The sequence below is a fragment of the Aythya ferina genome, assembly GCF_964211825.1.
Source record: "Aythya ferina genome assembly, chromosome: 1".
Lineage (NCBI taxonomy): Eukaryota > Metazoa > Chordata > Aves > Anseriformes > Anatidae > Aythya > Aythya ferina.
The window spans coordinates 1,989,740-2,007,918 of NC_140296.1; the positions used below are offsets into that span (position 1 = coordinate 1,989,740).

At 44.1% G+C, this 18,179-nt stretch overlaps 1 protein-coding gene and 1 long non-coding RNA gene across 4 annotated transcripts in view; both read left to right on the top strand.

The window, feature by feature from the left end:
- FCHSD2 (FCH and double SH3 domains 2) overlaps positions 1-18,179 on the top strand; it is a 137,684-nt gene that overhangs the window by 32,102 nt on the left and 87,403 nt on the right. The gene's annotated exons all lie outside the window — the stretch shown is intronic.
- LOC311422060 lies at positions 516-2,775 on the top strand. Its single transcript, XR_014685168.1, has 3 exons — positions 516-1,441; positions 1,732-1,824; positions 1,994-2,775. It is a non-coding gene; the product is annotated as an uncharacterized lncRNA (long non-coding RNA).

An 18,179-nucleotide genomic window follows, 5' to 3' on the forward strand; every position in this document is an offset into this window, starting at 1 on the left:
TGCTGCACTGCTCTAACCAAGAGGCAGTGACCCTTTTTAATAATTTTTCAATGAATTAATGTTCTAGGAGTTAAAAAGAGATTTTACCATCCAGCCCCTTTCTTACTAATTTGCGCTGTGATTTTTTTTTTCTTTGTTTTTTTACCAGGTAGTCCAAACCTTTGCAAAAATGAACTGGTATCTCATTGTAATGAGAATACTAGAAATGGGGCAATATTTCCCTATAAAGGAATTAGAGAAACTGAATTAATTTGGGCAACTTTTATCTTATGTCTCGTAGGATATATAACTTACGTCTCTTAGAAATAGGAAGTAGATCCTTGGTCTTCTGAATTTCTTTTTAAACAGAAGCCTTTGACAATTAATGCAACGTTTGCTTCAGGTGTAGAATTCCAATCCTTGTTCTTCCCTTGCTTTGTAAAAGGCTTTGAGGTTTACAGAGGAGCTGTGCAAGCATTTTATTATTTTATTTTATTGCTACAGTGCCTGTGCTGGCGTATCAGAAAGAGGTAAGCCGTGCTTTGGTGGAGATTACACTTTTCTTTCTTGAAAGGGAAGCTGTCTCCTGTTCTGCTATTATTCTGTTACACCAGGTGGAGCAAACTGATTTTCAAGGAAGCTGAGGAGCTGGGCAGATACGGTAGGAATGGTAAGAAGGGGAGGATGGCAGGCACTGCACAGGGACAGCAGCGTCTGGGAGGCTTGGGGAGAGCTTGGTAAACCCAAACACAAGTTTCCCAGGATGAATCAGAAGTCCCAGGTAGCAGCTTGGTGAGCACAATCTGAGGATGGGTTTTGAACAGAAAAAAACTGGAGGTGAAAGCAGCTCCCCTCCAACTCCCACTGGGCTGGGGTCAAATAAACGTGAGGTACCCACCTTGGAGACCCTACAAGCAGCTTGCTGCTAGTCCATTTGTTTTCTTTTTCTTCCCAAAGGAGACAGGAGCTTACCGTGGCCTCAGAGCAGGAAGGGATTGTGGATTTTACAAGTGGGTCCCTGGCCTGGGGACAGATGAGCAGCAGCCTTGGATCGAGCGGTCAGCAGCTTGCTTTAAGTGATGGGCTCGAGGATATCCTAGGAGGATGGTACGAGGTCTGCTGCCGCGGGAAATCTCTCTCTAAAGGATGTCTGCAGTAATTAAGACACTCGTCTTACTTATGCTTTAGGTCTGAAATTGATGACTGTAGTAATTAAGCAGGGCTTTAAGATAAACACCTGCGAGGTCAGCCTTTGAAGGGTGGTTGTGGGGGGAAGATGTATGGGCACATTTCATCTTGCAGGGAGCTAAGAGCTCTGACTTCTCTCCTCCAGATCACGAGAGGAGGAGTTTAGCTGAGAATTAGCGTGCGTATGGAGACCAATGCTTCTCAGGCTTATCTTTTGGAGAAACTTGGCTCTTGTTCTGCAGTTCCTCTGCAGAGAAACTTCTGCGTGTAGCAGGTGAGCAGTCTGTGCACCACAAATTTCCCTACTGGGCAGCGAGAGGAGCAGGTCTGCATCGTGGTGTACCTGACAGCACCTGCATGGAAGACAGCAAATTGCTTTGAAGTCTTTCTCAGGTGTATACTCTGCATTTCCAAACTACAGAAGTAGGAAATATTAGGGGAAAAAAAATCAGTAAAATCTTCTTTTGGTGCTCTCACTGCATTTCTGCAGGTGTCAGCTTTCTCATTCCTGTTTAAGAAGATAAAAAATGTTTTTAAAAGTTATTTTTTAATATTTTTTTTGAGTTTTCTCCATACAGTCCTGCTTTTGAGAAGAGCAGGTATCTTGTTATCTGCAGCGTGCTGTCCTGGATATCTTCAGGGAGCTGGGGCAGCCAGGTTCATGCCGACAGCGAGAAGTGATCCCTGAGGTCCCTGTGCTTTTACTCATGGTTTACTCAAAAGTATGGCTGTAGGTTTGAGGCAGCTTTGTTCTGCGGGGGGTGTTTTTTTCAGTAGCATTGCACAGCATTTTAATGACTTCTCAGTGGTTCTTTTTACCAAATAGGAAAACCACAGTTTTGCCCCCAGCGCTGCTGAATGTTCTCCCAAGCCAGAGCCGCAGCCTCTCCATCCCAGCGCCTGGAGGGAGGCTCTCTGCAAATGCAAAGCCTTTTCCCAGCTTCAGCTGCTCCCTGCAGTGCTTGCGGATGGCTTAGGAGAGCTCACGTCTTACCTGGACAGAGATAACAGCTGCTGGAGTCCCGTAATGCAAGGTCTGATCTGAATTTTCAGCTCTGGGAACTTCCCTGCCCTTCCTGCCCTGTGGGCTTGGGCTGGTTGAGCCCATCTGTGCACAAAATCATCTCAGGCTCTTTGAGTAAACACAATCACAGAATGGTTTATGTTGGAAGGGACCTTAAAGATCATCCTGTTCCAACCCCTCAACGTGCTGTGCTGCTTTCTGAAGAACTCTTTGTAGACAAATGATTTTTTTTTGACAGCTGTGAAGCCTGAGTTATTGGTACCCAGTCTTGTTTTTAAATTAAAGTTTAATTAGGTACTAAGACAAATGCTTTATGAAAATCTGTCGTCTACCTCATTAATGTATAATAGGTCGGCAATCTTCACCTACTAACCTACAACTATAATACACTGGAAATGGTGGGAGATATTCAAGAGTGGGTTTGAATGGAAATATTAGCTCTCATTCTTGCAAACAACAGAAACCAGTTGGCCAAAATGTTTATCTTTCTTCTTAAATGAGAGAGAACATCTCCGTGGACACCTGTCTTGTCTTTTGGCTAATTGGTATTACAACATTTATAGAAATAAACATCAGTTTGTGAAGTTTTCTCTTTTAAGGTGTGAGCTTTGTGTCCGAGTTTTCTATTTGCACGTTCTCCATGCTACTAATGGATTGTTTTGCGTTAGAAACATAAGCAAACAGGGACTTTATGGAATACAGGCACTGATCTGTTTGTGTCTCCAAAGTCCATTTATAAATCTAATCTCTGCCCCTGATGGTGGAGATGTAGGGAACACAAATACAGCTCATTCCCCCTCGCTGTCCTTGTCCATCACTCCATCAGCCAGCAGTTTTCCACTTCCCCCTCTGAGTTTCTCAGTAGCCTTCATTTCTTCCCTTTTCTATTTTGTTTCTCTTTTCCTAAATCCTTCTACATTAATTGTGGCTTTTGTTTAGTTATGTAAAAAATTTATTCATTCTGGACTCTCTGTGTTTTTCCTTGCTGTTAGTTTTGGTCGTTTTTCTCATTTTTGGGAGAATTATTTCAAAAAGAGAGAATTGTTGCATATCTTCGAGCCCTCCTCTGTTTACACAAGTTACTGAGGTCAAAATCAATGATCTATAAAGAATCCCTGGCTTCCAGTCCAAGAACTTAATCATTCTTCTGTGTAGAAGTCTGAGCAGTTGTCATGCTGTGTGCTTTGTTTTTCTGTTTAATAAATAAGGTTTTAGAAATTGTATGATCCAACGTTTTCCTAGCTCGAGGTGGCCTGCAGTTAGCAATAGTTTCTGGACCCTTTTCCTGGAGGAACACTTTCTACCAGGGAGAAAGTATTTTTGAAGCATCTCCTTGACCCAAAAAACTCATCTTTATTCTACGCCATCGTTTATTTTATGACATTTCTTCTGGATTATCCATGGAGGCCTCTGGAAGTGCTTTGGATTCACTCAGTCCAGACGCAAAATTAAGAGGAAACATTTTTTTTTTCCCAGTCTAGGTTATGAAAAATACATATGTATTGATGAGCAACCATTCTAAAGAAGTGTCTATTTTTTTCCTTGCAATTTTCCTTAAAAATCTTCAATTTGGTAGGGACTGCGTGCAGGCTCTGGGGTGACCTTGTTGAGGCTTTTCTATCCTTGAAGGGGACTTGCACAAAAGATGGAGAGCGACTCTTTGCTCAAATCATGGCAGGGCAAGGGGGAATGGCCTTAAAATAAAAAAGGAGAGATTTAGATTAGAGGTTAGGAGGAAATTCTTCATTCAGAGGGAGGTGAGGCACTGGAAGATGTTGCCCAGAGAAGCTGTGGATGCCCCATCCTTGGAGGTGCTCAAGACCAGGTTGGTTGGAGCCTTGGCCAACCTGATCTAGGGCTTGGCATCCCTGCCCATGGCAGGGGGTTGGAACTGGATGATCTTTGAGGTCTCTTCCAACCCAAACCATGCTTTGACTTCATGGCCAAGGAAGCTGGTGCCGTGTAACGTGGCAGCAGGGCTTGCTGGCTCCAGAAGGACACCACCTGCTCCGTGCCACCTTTGTGTCCCGTCCTCTTGTAGCCGAGCACCGCTGGAAACAACAGGGCATCAGCGAGGGGTGGAAGAAGATGAAGTGGAAAGGCTTTTGGGAGCTATTCAAGCCATTCTTCCCAACAAAGCATGGAGAATCAGCGGCCGGGCACGCCACAAAGCAGCGGTCTGCTCCGTTTCATAAATGGTTACGGGCACCATTGTGAAAGTTAGAAGAACTTGTCGAGCCCGGTTTGACAAATCAGGTGTTATAATGGGATTATCCATCCTATTCTGCTCTTGTCACAGCCCAGCCTCTTCGTGCACGCTCCCCTTTTTTGCTGCCAAACAAGCAGCTCTTTAGGATTGTCTATATTAAACGCCCGTTTAATGTTTAATATAATATACCCGGCGTGTAACAAAGGCTATGGGTCTGTGTGTGACGTTCCCAACAACATTATGGGTGCCTTTCTGTCCTGATGTAGATTTCTTGGGTAGTCATTTCATGGACTTGCCGTCCTCCAAGAGCCGCATGTCAACGCTTAGAGGGTGGGGGACAAAGTCAGGTAGCAGCTCGAGGATTTGTCTCGCCGCTGGCTGCCAATCTGAAATGCTTTAGACCCAAAGAGTTGTCCTTTTAAAAAAAAATAATTCCGAAAAGCTTGTCGTTTTTGTAAAACCTGCCATCTTCTGCGGGGTTTTGTGGAATTCCTGAAGTTAAACCAGTATTTCTCTAGGAACAGAGGTGGACTGTCAGCTTTTATTTGCAGTGAAAACACCTAGTTCCTTGTAAAGGGGTTGTTAGGCTTAGACCGACGCCGTTTCCACAAAGCCAGCCCTTCATAAAGAAACTACATTTTATTTTATTTTTTTTTTTGCTGAACCGATGCAGGCAGCTTTCTCCGGGCTGGCTTTTAGCAGTTATTTTTCTTTCCAGTTCCTGCCCTCGTAAGCTCCCCCTGCCTGGAATTTTGATACGTGGAAACGCTTCGCATCCCGATGAAGGGACGGCGCCCCTAAAAGCTGCTCCTTTTTGACTCCTTCTCTGCATTTTGGTGAAGCAGGCAGTGTGTCTTTCAGCCCGGGGAGTTATCTGTGAGCTGCTTCTGTGAGCATCACTGTTCTCTGCACTGTAGCTTGTGTGTGTGTGTCTTTTTTTTTTTTTCTCGAACCGCATTAGCATTTTGGCTTTTTTTTTTTTTTTTTTTAATTCCCCAAGAAGCTCAATTTCTTTTTTTAACGCGTTCAGCCCAACCAGTCATCCTTCCCGCTATCTGCCGCGCTCTTTCCTATGATTTAAGAGGGCAGGCTAGGCACGGCTCCGAGCTTTAAAAATAAACCCAGTGGAAACTTCGGGCCTCTGGCGTCGTAGCGGTACCCGTACCAAGTCATAGGTCTGTCCTAAAATCCTCTAGGATCCAACAGGAACCTTAATCCTTTAATCCAGGTGTGTTTTCACAGCCCTTTCGCTCCTGTCCTGCGCTGTCTCGCTGGTTTTTGAGGGCCTTTTCCCTCTTTCCTTTTTTTGGTGTGTGGGGAGAGGTTGTTGCAACCTGATTTTAGCAGCCTTTTGTTTCATCCCAGTCTTGTATCTTCCTTGGTCAGAAGCTAATTCCTGCTTCCTAGGATTATCCCTGTGATGTTCCTGGGGTGCTGTAAGAGGATGTGGCTGGAGTGGGGTAAAAGATGAGGGAAAAGGAGTCAAAAATGCATTGAAGCAATGTGTCGGGGCCACGTGTGTAGAGAGGAAGCTGCTGTGAAGGATGGGGATGGAAGCAGGCAGGGGGTGAGGGACAAAGGAGGTTGAGGGATGAAGGACGTTGGGCTCTTCTCTGTGTTTCTACTCCCACTTTTAGACTCGGGATAATTTAGGGTGGGAAGGATGGCTGGAGATCATCTGGTCCAACATCCTGCTCAAAGCATGTCTAGCGTGAAGGTTCAGGGAGGCTGCTCCCTTCCCTTCCCTTCCCTTCCCTTCCCTTCCCTTCCCTTCCCTTCCCTTCCCTTCCCTTCCCTTCCCTTCCCTTCCCTTCCCTTCCCTTCCCTTCCCTTCCCTTCCCTTCCCTTCCCTTCCCTTCCCTTCCCTTCCCTTCCCTTCCCTTCCCTTCCCTTCCCTTCCCTTCCCTTCCCTTCCCTTCCCTTCCCTTCCCTTCCCTTCCCTTCCCTTCCCTTCCCTTCCCTTCCCTTCCCTTCCCTTCCCTTCCCTTCCCTTCCCTTCCCTTCCCTTCCCTCATTCTCATCACTTTTTGGGGTGGTGTCACTTTTCCTCGGGGCTGGGAAATGCACCCGAGACTCATGTGCGAAGACCTGTAAGCTGTCAAGGCACCTGCAAATGGATTAGGTGGTCTTCAAAGATCCTCAAACCTTCTATGAATGCGTATTTCGAGGTAAATATTTGGAGTGTGAGCACCTCCTCATCATCCCTTTCTCCATATTCTAGCACACCATAAACCAGGCAAAAGCCATTTGTCTTTTAACACTCTTTTGTCTTGTATTTGCATTTATGCACTGGATTTGTTCTGAAACCATCAATTAAAACAAAAAAAAAAAGGAATCTTTTGCATTTTAACATAACGCTGCTGTTTTACCTAACGAGCCTCTTCTCCTTTACAACTGAAGGCCATCATTTAAGGGAGGCAGCAGTCACCAAATTAAATGGTGCTCCGGAGAGTGTCACTAAAATGAAAATGTTTGTGTATAAAAAAGAATCCACGCAGAAATGAAGGTACGTGGAGCTTCACTCTTCATTTTATCCTCAGCTTCAGGTGGTTGGTTCAGCGGGTTAATTCTTCTGATGCTCAACTGTTTGTATAACATCTGTAAGCCAGTTTATAGGACTTACTCCTATAGGAATAAGGACTTATTCCTTTCTTCTGTAGGGCTGAATGTCTGATTCCACCTCCTACATAGTAACCAGAGGATTTTGGGACTATGTCTAACCAATCTCCATGTATTTTAGGTGGTGAAATCTCAAAGTAGTCGGACTTTTCATATCTCTCAGCTCACGTTACCATAACTTTCCAAGGGTACAGCCTTCACTGGTGAACAACAACAACAAAATCAATTCAGAGCTCCTTTAACCCGCAGTACAACACCCAAAATACGTTAATTTGTCTGCGTGTTGGCACAATATTTGGCTATATTTCTGCAGGAGGCACCTTTCAGCCTTTCTGTTCGAGAGCTGTCCCTGACCCAGTGATCCAGATTTTCTGTTTGACGCCCAGCGGTTTGTTAGATGGATGTAAGGTAAACTGGGCAGATTTTTTGGCCGCTACAGCTGTTTGTCTTAGACCGAGGATTACTTTAAAGGGTACAGTAAGCGTGTTCTTCACTATTTTTGAAATCTATGCTCCCTTCTTCCCCTTCGCAGCCCTGGAAGTCGTGCTTGGAGACCTGCACAAACCCGAATGTGTTGACGGCTTTAAGAAAAACAACACAGGGAGAGAATGTTTAAGTCAAATCTACCGTAAATGATTATTCAGTGGAAGACCCCGCGTATACAGTGGCTGACTTGTTCGGTTTTATCCAGATAAAAGGCCTTTTATCGGCCAGCCCTGCCTACCCTCCCGAGAAAGAGGAGGGAGAGAGGAAATGTAAGGTTGCTCAGGCCAGGAGAGGAGTCCAAATGGCAGCTGCAGAGGCAGAAAAGATGCTCTGCTGATCTGACAGACGTGCTAACAGCAGAGAAGTCTTGCCCGTACGATCTGGGCCAGCGAGTGCCTGCTGCTCTCTGTACCTCTTGCTGCTCCGGCAAAGATAGGAATAAATGACTAGGGTGGTTTTCTGGGGGCACGGCGTGGAAATATGTGGCCTGCCATACATCCCCTACAGGTTCTGAGCCTCCTCTGTGGGTCTCGGTGTAGGAAATACCATTGGAGAGCATCCTGCCCGCGTGCTTCTGGCTTCTTTTCCACCATCCGTGTAGTTCGGATCGCCGGGTGGCATCGTCGGCAGGGCTGGCACCGTCCCCACGGTAAAACAGAGCCCCCCGAGGCGGTGCTGGAAGCACTCGATGGTGTTTATAGCTGCCTAGGTAAAAGGTTTTAACCCGGTTGTGGAATTTGGGCAGGCAAAAGAAGCTGTCAGTTGCCTTAGCTATACAAATAATGACGATATTGGGATGAATTTCAGCATTGTGCTTGAAGCGCGGTATGAAATTGAAGTCAACGTGGAAAAGAAATTTGTGTTCCAGCATCCATCCTAGCCACATCAAACTCATAAATGCGAGCTGATCTCCTAATTATGAGTGTGAAGGAGTGGAAGCGTAGCGTGGTTTAGTTTCTTGCAATTTCAGCAAAAATGGGCTTGATTATTTTCTTAGCTCTCTTCAAATTGTTGCTACTTCCCTGTGTTTTGTAGCCTTCACTGGTTTGTATCCCGTTAGTCGCAGATGGCCTGCAGTACTTGGGAAATTGGAAGTTTTTTTTCAATATTTTCCATTTTCATTAAAAAAATGAGTCTGTGATAAGCTTTATATCGGGAAATTTCAGTGTATTAAACTATCTGCACTTCTGTTACATTGAGCACACATTCTCAGGTATTGACCAATAAATCAGTGACATCAGCATCAGTAAAACATTTTGATGATTACACTGATTTACTCCTCCTATCCGTTTTTTGCTTTTTCAGACCTTATTCTGTGTTTTCTGCCAGACAGATCCTCACACTGCCCTTCTTTCCACTAGCAGTATACTTAATACACCGTTTTTTTTTTGCAGCTTAAGGGGTAGCTTGCCATATTTTCGACACGAATAAAAGCATATTTCATGCTGGTTGCAAACAGAAGCTAATTGAGTGGGAGGAAGTTCAGGCTTGCAGATTTATGGAAGAAAAAAAAAAAAAATATCTCAGCCCTGGTTTTCTTAGCTCTGATTGCGTACAAATATGACTCAAAGCTTTTTTTGTTTTTCCCTTCCCACCCCATAAAGAGGTAATTTTAAAAATAATAAAAAAAAAAAAGGGCCGGTCACAATTTGCGAGCTACGAGGTTTCCTGGATTTATTTCTGGCCGGGGTGCCAAGTACATCTGTGTTTGCTTTTTGATTGTCTATCCAAATAGGGCTAGTGAGAAGTTTGCATTTTTCCTATCAAATTATTTTTATTCCGTTTATAGCAGCGTCTTGAAAGACATTTTCTGTCTGGTGCTGGGTTTTTTTGTTGGCTTTCCTGACGATTTTTGTTCAGTTAACTTGGAGCAAAGCGTCTGATGAGTGCCCTCCAGCAAATGGGAGTTAGATGGGTGAAGAAAATCACTTCTCTGTGTTCCTCAAAGTGCCATATTCTGGACAAGAAGGGTAAGGCTGTATCTACCTTCTTAAAAATAGCTTTTAAATATATGGATGTTGTCAGATTCCCTCACCACCACGACAGACTTGGCAGAGGTTCCTCAGAGGCAGAAAGAAAGGTGATTTCCCAACTGTTGGAGAAGGAAAGGTGCCGAGATGGACGTGGGGATCAAAGATCAAAAGTTCCTTTAAGCACAGCTTTCTGTTTTATTCCATCACGTTGACGTGGCGTTAGCATGAAGAACTCTTCGTCACCTGCTTAACCCTTGCTCTCGCTTACAAGGGGCTGTGTGGAGACAGAAAGAGCTGAAATCCATCCAAATCTTTATTTCTGATTATTCTGGTAGACTATAGGATGTTAGATCGCCATATAGAGAGAAAAACCACCCAAATTCATGTAGCAACCCCAACACCAATAAAGACCACGCAAGAAGTTTGAATCTAGGTACAGACGACTTCTGGAAAGTCTCATGAAGAAAACTTTAGGATGAGGACAGCACCGTGAGCTCTTAGAAAGAGCTTGAACAAATCCTAAGCCATTGCTAAAACTCCATTGCTACGGTTTTCTTTGCAGCGATGTGCCCCTGGCTGGGGCTGTTTGAGGTTAACTTGACGTTACGTGAGATCCCTTACTCAATTTACGAAGCCAAAATAGCGTTTCTTGGAGGAGCCCTTCTGGTTTCTATCAAGACACCGACAGTTCAACCAGCTTTCCTTGGAAAGACGTATTTAGGAATTACTCAACTGCCTTGCCCAGTTACAGTAAGCTTTGTGGATATGTTTTTTACTGATGTTTATAGCTCGCTCTTAGGAGAGGTAGGTTAACCACAAAAACAGAACATAAACCACACGGCTTATTGATTATCTGGAGTAAAAATCCATCTGCTTTTCCTCTAAATAACAAAGTAAAGGATCTTGACCTCAAAGCTGATTTCCTTTCTTTTGTAGCGATAATTGCAGGTGAATAAAAGACAAGAACTGAGGTTTGTTTGTTTATTTTTACACGAGGGGGTTTTAGTGATGCAAGTTGGGCTCTCTCCCATCCCCTTCTGTAACTCCAAGCCGACCATCCTCAAGAGTTGTTTTTACGTGGCCACTTTTGGAAATTATTTCTAGGAACATAGAAATACATTTCTGAGGCTTCACAGATTCCTGTTAGGACCAGGGTTGGACCAGATGATCTCCAGAGCTCCCTTCCCACCTCAACCATGTGGGTTTATTTCAAAGCAACTAAAGTATTAGGAACTTAACAGTCAAATAAATGAGTTTGGCCATATTAGTGTTACTCTGTCAACTTTCAAGTAGCTCAGGAGACTTTAATGATTGAGTGAAGGTTCTGACTGGTAGGTTTTTTTTGCAAATGTGTCTGTCTGGCTAATTTGCTGTGTATGTAGCTCTGAGAAATAAGGAAATCCTTTTTTTGTGCTTTGAACTTGGCTTTCGAGAGTTAGCAAACCGATGAATTGAGATTGCACAAAGATCTACAAGAGTTTGTGTGGACTGTAAGCTTTGCTGCTTGTTAAGGAGTCGATTTAAATCCATATTGCAAAGATTTGGGGAGTTGAGCTGTCCTGTTTTCAAGAATTTTAGTAAAAATAAAATTATCTTTGTCCTACAAAATATGAAATGGAATCAGACAGATCCATCTGCTTAACCTACTGCGCAACAGCAAAATGTGTTTTCATGTAGCTTGCAGAGCTTTAAAAATTTGGCCTCTTTTTTGTTATTTTGTTATTGTTTTGCTGCTTAAATGAATTGTTTTACTACCGTGATATCTCTAGATGAGCCTTTTTGCTCTGTAGCAGCCGTGCAAGGCTTCATATACCAGCGAGGATATTTTTGCAGTTTTAAAAACCGTAATTGTTGGGGGGGAAGGGCGGACACACGACCTTCAAAGAACAATTTGAAGGGAAGATTACCAGCTGCTAGCAAATCCGAGGTCTTCATCAGTAGTGCAGAATTCATTTCTGGCGTTAACACCCTTCCTTTGGGCATGGGCTCTTCATTGCATCACCTTACACTCCGTTATTACTCTTTGGTGAAGTCTTCAGTCGGTGTTGGAGAAGCATTGTGTGATTTTGTTCTCGCAGTAGGCTCTAGAGAAAAATAAACAGGTTTGATTGCGAGAAGAAATCACGGTGCTTAACTAGCTGTATGTGGAAACTGCTTTGCAAAACCTAGAGTAAAGAGGAGCATTTTGGTTCCGGCTTTTCCTGCCTTTTCTTTTTCTTGAGCTTTTTTTGCCATGACTGATCCAGTGGGAAAAGTTTAAATATCAACAAAGCGAAACCCTTTTCGATGGCCCATTTGAACATCTGTGAAGGAAGGGACACCATCCTTTAAGGCCATGCATCGTGGTCCATGTGTTGGTTTTGGGCAGGTCCTGACATCCAACCACTCTGAGCTATTGCCGTTTTTTCCCCATTAACTTGTGAATTAACAGTGAATTTCTACCAGTTGTCACCATGTTGGTGACAAGTCTGAGTCCAAGAAGGCCAAGCTGTCTGAGCTGGTGCACAATAGGATGGTTTCAGTTGGAAGGGACCTACACAGGTCATCGAGCCCAACTGTTGGACTGCTTTGGGGCTGACCCAAAGTCAAACCACACCATTAAGAGCATTACCCAAATGCCTCTTAAACCCGGGCAGACACGGGATATCAACTATTTCTCTAGGAAGCCTGTTTCAGTGCTTAATGACCCTCTTAGAAAAGAAATTTTTCCTAATGTGCAGTGTGAACCTGCCCTGGCCCAGCCTGCTTGTCCTTCATACATTTTTTTCCATCCTTGCTCCTTCTTCTCCAACTCTTTCCTCTTTCTTAGAGAAGAGGGAGAAGGAAAGACCTCACCAGCACGTAGAGTTTGAGCTGGAGCTCCATCTCTTTCTGCAGTGCCACAGCACCAATCTTTGTTTTTCCTTCCTGGCTTGGTGATGCTTGTTTTTATTTTTAATTCTACGTTTTATTTTGGGGCGTGTTTTTTTTTTTTTTCGACTGTGAATGGACATTGATTTTTTTCATGATTATATTTACTTTGACCCCAAGATCTTGACCCTGCATGGAAACAGTCCATCAAGCAACTCTCACAGGAGATGAGGGCAGCGGGTTTTTGCTTTGCATCTGTTTATTTATCCTGAACTTCATCTCTGTTTCCTTATCCGATGATGCAGACTCACTAAACACCTTTCCAGCTCCTGATAGCAGCCCTCAACTTTAATCCCTGTGTAACCATCAGCAGCAGATGGCAGCTCGTTGCTCCTGGCCTTCTGCAGACCGTTCACAGATGCACATAGCACCAAGTCCTGTCCTCATCCAGAGCTTCTGTCCCCGTGTTTTGCAAAAAGAAACCCGTGAGAGAAGGGTTGTGGCCGCAGGGTAATGAACTGAGCTCTTGAATTTTGACACAAACAATTGAACAAACCAAACCAAACCCCCCCAAGAGAACCAAAACCAAAAGAAAACCACCCCCAAACTTATATCTTGTTATTGGCTTTGTAAGGTTGCATGGCTTATTTATCTTAGTGGTTTGGTTTTTTTCTGTATGTCTTAGAGGTTAGGAAAAGAGCTTGTACGGTAGAAATGTTGAAAACAACCTGAAATATTGTTTCACTTCCTGATATTTTGGGTCTTTTCAGTAAGCCACGGAGCTGAAGCGAAGCTTAACTTCAAAATTAAGGTATTAAAGGTAGCTAAATTAGAATCACAGGCTACAGTTAAAATATCTACTCTGCAGTTGACAAAAATTGCACCAAGTGGTGATCACACTTCCTTCACCAAAATCTTTTAGACTGAGCAAGCTGGGGAAGTTAGACAAGCTCCAAGCCTCGCAGGGTTGTATGAAACAGGACTGAAAAGAGATTTACTCTTCCAACCAGTTCCTAATGTAGCATTCAACGCAGTTTCTCCCTGATTATTCTTCCAGTTTATCTGGGTTCAGGACCGTGAAGTGCTTGATGATTGCTGGCAGGATCAGGACGTGCTGAGGAAGCATCGATGGGATTCAGGCCGGGCTGGTTGGCAGTGTCCCCACGGGTGCTGTGCCCTGGGGGATGCAGGAATACATCTACATCCTATTCCAACCACTTGTATTTCGTGTGAGAAGGTATTAGCAATATAGAGAAAAAGCATAGTAGTCTGAAAATCCTATGTGAAAGCAGAAAAATGAGGGAAATCTTGAAGATTTCTTAATATTATCTGCAGCGCTAAGTATTTAAAAACCAAGTTTTCTTCTAAAGATGTAGGGACAATTTAGACTAACCCAGCTGACACTGGGAAGCAAATTTTACTTTCCATAATCAGACTGGCTACTTTCCTAGAGGTTTCTCACTTCGTGTTGATATAAAAATGGGAGAACACCTGAGGTGGTTCTGCTGTGCATCACGTAGCATTGCCTGTCCTACTTCATTTGGGGTTGATTAAAGCCAGCTCTTCCAAGGGTATCACCCGTCCCAGTTCTCTTAGTTGACTCAGGCTTCAGATGTTGAAATTCACTTCGTCTCACCAGTTTAGGGAAAACTCATCACTTGTCCTCAATAACTCGTGGCTGCTGTGCTGAAGGATGTCAGGAGCGAGTTTTCTCCGGGAGCGGCCTGGGTTATCAGCGTGGAGGTCATCAGGAAGGGTTGTAATCAGTTCTCTGTGGTTAAGATTTGATTGCAGGTGTTTAAAACCACGACCAGAGCCTACTGATAGGTTCAGAGAGGTTTTCCTACCATTTGAGGGCCGTAAATCCGCCCTCAGAATAAAAATAAATGGTGCTTTACGCAGCATCCCTTGATTTCTCAGTGATGTTTGTGTGCTTCATTGGTGTGCATCTACTAGGTTTGTTTAATCAGCCTTCTTTGAGTGCAGAAGATGTAGTTTTAATCAAAGATACCTTTTTTCTCCTTCCCGATATCAGGCATCAGTGCTGGAGTCAACGGGTTTGGGGTTATTGAGGTATTTTGTGAGAAACTCATCTCTGGTGAAGACAGTTCGTTGGTTTGCCAAATGGGAAACTGAAAGAAATTGAACTCATGTAGTCTTAAAGTACACGAATTCCATTGATTTGGGGCGTTTTCTGTCTCAACCTTTTCTATATTTTACCTCTCGGAGTCTTTTTAAGCAAACTAGGCTGTTCTCTACAACCAAAATTACCCTGTCCCCGGCTCCGTAAACACAACAGCAAACCGGTTCCTTATTAAATTCCTTTCATCACACAAACGGTCAGCTGGGCCCGTAACCAAGTTACAGAAGAATCAGAAGCGGAGTGGTAGCTTTTAATTAAATATCATTTGGCCGGGTGCCCAGAAATTGCCCTGTTAGGGGAACAGGCAACGAAAACCCGAGCGCGGAACCGCCGCTGCTGCTTTTTGGGATGTCTGGAAGAGGTACGAGGCTGCATCGGGTGCAGCAGCAGCATCGAGATGGCCTCGTGGACGGCCCCTTCCTCATCTCACACCCCGTTGCGACCCTCCGTGGCTCCACGCCTCGTGATTTCAGCCCAGCTTGGGTAGGTCTGCCCTGCCTTTACCCATCCCTGCCCGTGCTTTTGATTCCCAAATCTGCTCTTCTCAGATTTTAATTTGGAAAGCGGTGAGATACCATCTTCCAATGATCTTTTTTTTCATATTTCACATATGTTTTGATTCATTCCCCCCCCCCCTTCTTTGTCGTTGCCAGAATGTCTTTCTCAGTCATCTGAAGCACGAACATCTTACTCCTCGTTTAGCAGCTGAAAGGAAAGACAGTTTTTGTTCAAGTCATCCCACGGGAACATAGACAGATTCCTCTACTTTCTTTGTTCCGAGCACGAGTGTTTTTCTGTCCTTCACCGCATTACAGTTAAGCTCCTTGTTTGTGAGGCTCTGAAGTGTCATGCCCTTGCCTGTTAACTTGCCTCTGTGTTTTTTTTTCCTTCGCTTTCCTCCATTTCTCGACTGTTTTTTAGCCTTCGGTGGCCACCGTTCTGTGCCCCCGGAGCACAGCCCAACTTCTGCACCTTCCCGTTTGCAATTAATTTTGCTTCCCCCAGTTATTGCTGGTTTATTTGTGGCGCAAGTGCTTCCAGGTAGGAAATCTGTTTTCTTCTGTGTTTGCAAAGCACTGTGGAAATGTGCAACAAAATCTAAATGTTTTCTAATGACGCACCCCCGGAGAAGTTAATTAAGTTCCGTCAGGGCCGACTTTGACATCTTGTGTTGAGAAACACAGCGTTTATTTAAAGACCAAGGAGTCAAAATGAAAATGTGATAAAGAAAGGCTTGAGTGGAGGGATGAGACCAGACTGCAAATTTGAAGCTCGCTGGAGGCTAAATGGAAGTGGTTCTTCTGAAATCTATTATCTGGCAATGCTGATTTCAATATGAATGCACTTCGCTTTGGTTCTGATTCTATTTCAGATCTTTCAAAACCAGATTTTGTTGGCTTTTCTTATGAGAAATTTGTGCTTGATGCCTTTGCTTAAAACAAGACTTCAGAAAGCCCATCTGCACTCTCCGCTCTCCATATACAGTGCTCTCTTCTTTTCGGCTTCGGGCATTCATGTGAAGAGCGTTTCCCCTTCCAGAAACTTTGGATTTTAGGCACACATTGGCCAGTGTGTAAAATACAGTACCGAATGAGGTTAGTTTTATTTCTCTAAGTGATCTATTTAATTTCCCTGCTTTATCTCAGCTTTAAAGCTTTATTCAGATCTTTGTGTCTGGGATTAATTTGACTTGGCACACTGCAATGTCTCTGTCTCCCAGGAGCAGCTGATTATTTACAATGAATTTCTTTTTCCTCTTCTCCCTCCGGCTTGTAGCGAAGAATTTTCTCTCCCCGACTCCAGATAATACCCGAGGAGCAAAAATATTTTAAGAATGAATGAGCTGAGTTACCTGTAACGGGTGGAAACTCAAACATGACTCATCTCGCAGTGGCTCCAAAGCTGTTATTTACCAGGACTTCGGTCTGCAGCAGAAACCTTTGAGTTTGGTGCCACTATCGGCATAGCTGGACAGAAAATATCGGGCTAGAGGCCTGCAGAGAAACAAGGAGTTGATGAGCATACCTTAATTGCATGCTAAATTAATCGTAAGGTTTTTTGTGTGCCTAAAAATGTGCAAAAGGTGCTTTCTCTCAGGTGTGTGCATAACCAGAGAATAAGAAAAGTGGCTATTTGGATCTCATTTGAAACAAGAAATTGTTAAAAACCTTATTAGTGCTACCTTTCTTATTTTTAAGTGTGCTCTTTTCTACTATTTTGGGGAGAAAGCGGCGGTGTTGAGAGCCTGATCTGCTGGGATGCCCCAAGCACGGTCCGGTTATTCTAAATGCTCTTTGTCCCTCTGTCTACGTATTTCTATATTCCTATAAAAACAGACCAGCAATAATACATAAAATCTACTAAATGAAGGGCAGAGCAGGACTCTTGTTGTGTACAGTCATGTACTCACAGCTTTAACATGCAAAAATCTCTCCAATATGTAGAAATAACCCCCAGAACAGTACCAATACTGCCGTAGCCTGAAGGCGCGCTTGAATTAAAATACGAAATATGATTTATTTCGTAGCCATACTTGTGCTCACCTCTTTAAGACTCTCTGAAGTTCCTGATTATTTACATGTGAAAGTGTCTGGCTCAGTCCCCAAATAATTCCTGTCCTTTAAAATCTCAATCAATTGCACGGGAGGGCGAGCAATAATTGATAACTCCGGGCAGAGCTCGCGGTAAATCAGGGCACGTTCCTCAGGCTGTCGGAGGCTTCCTCTCTCCCAGAATTACCTCCTGAGCTCGAGTCGGTGCTGGCATCAGCGAAGCGAGGAGCAACCCAAAAAAGTGTCAAGAGCGAAGATCTACGATAAGCACAGATGGGAAGAGCCAGATACAGGAGAGAAAACAAAGAGGTTCGGGGGGAGTAATTTTGTCGCCGGTGAAAGAAGAAATGAATGGTGAAGAGCCGTGGAACAGCATAAAAAATGAGATGATAGGAATGGCTGCTCGAGGTTCGTGTTTAGCAGGCCAAGACAAAGCCATAGAGGTGGGTAAAGAATGAGGAGCTGCTGGGCTGGAAAGCGTTAGAAGTTGGAGGGGGGAAGAAAAGAAGAAAAAAAAGAAAAAAAAAAAGAGAAAAGAGAAGTTTGCTGGTGTTGAAAATGGAAATACCCTTCTTGGGTAGGGGATGAATGGAGAGAGGAGCCTGAGCTGAGCTGTATGACGAGGTGAGAGGATTGGGGCACTGGAACTGAAGATGTTGGTGCTGAAAGAACAATAATAATTGAGAACGAGCACACCAAAAAGGAGGAGATGAAAGGTGCTTGGAAGATCTACAAAGCACACAGAAGCCAACTGGCAGGCCGATCCTGGGAGAGCTTCCTAAAACAAGAGGGAGACAAATGGGAGAGTTGATGGAAGTGCAAAGTGCTTGATAATCTGGGAAAAAAGGAAGAGTAAAAAGTCCTGAGGAGTGTGGAAATCACCACGGAGTGATTACAGACAGGCAGGAGGGACTGAGGCAGTGCACGTAGGATGAGCATGGGAGTATGAGTCTTCACTCGGCACTTCTATTTGTAAATCCTGTTGAATGAGGACAAGCAGCAGTAATATCAGTTGTGGGAGGGGGATTTTATCACTTTAAAGCAGTGGCAGGAGCTGCCAAGAAACTCTGGCGAACCGAAAATCGGCACGAATGAAGACTTTCAGCTGTCGTCATCCCAACGGGGAAGAGCTCGGGGTCAGAGCTGGAAAGAAACC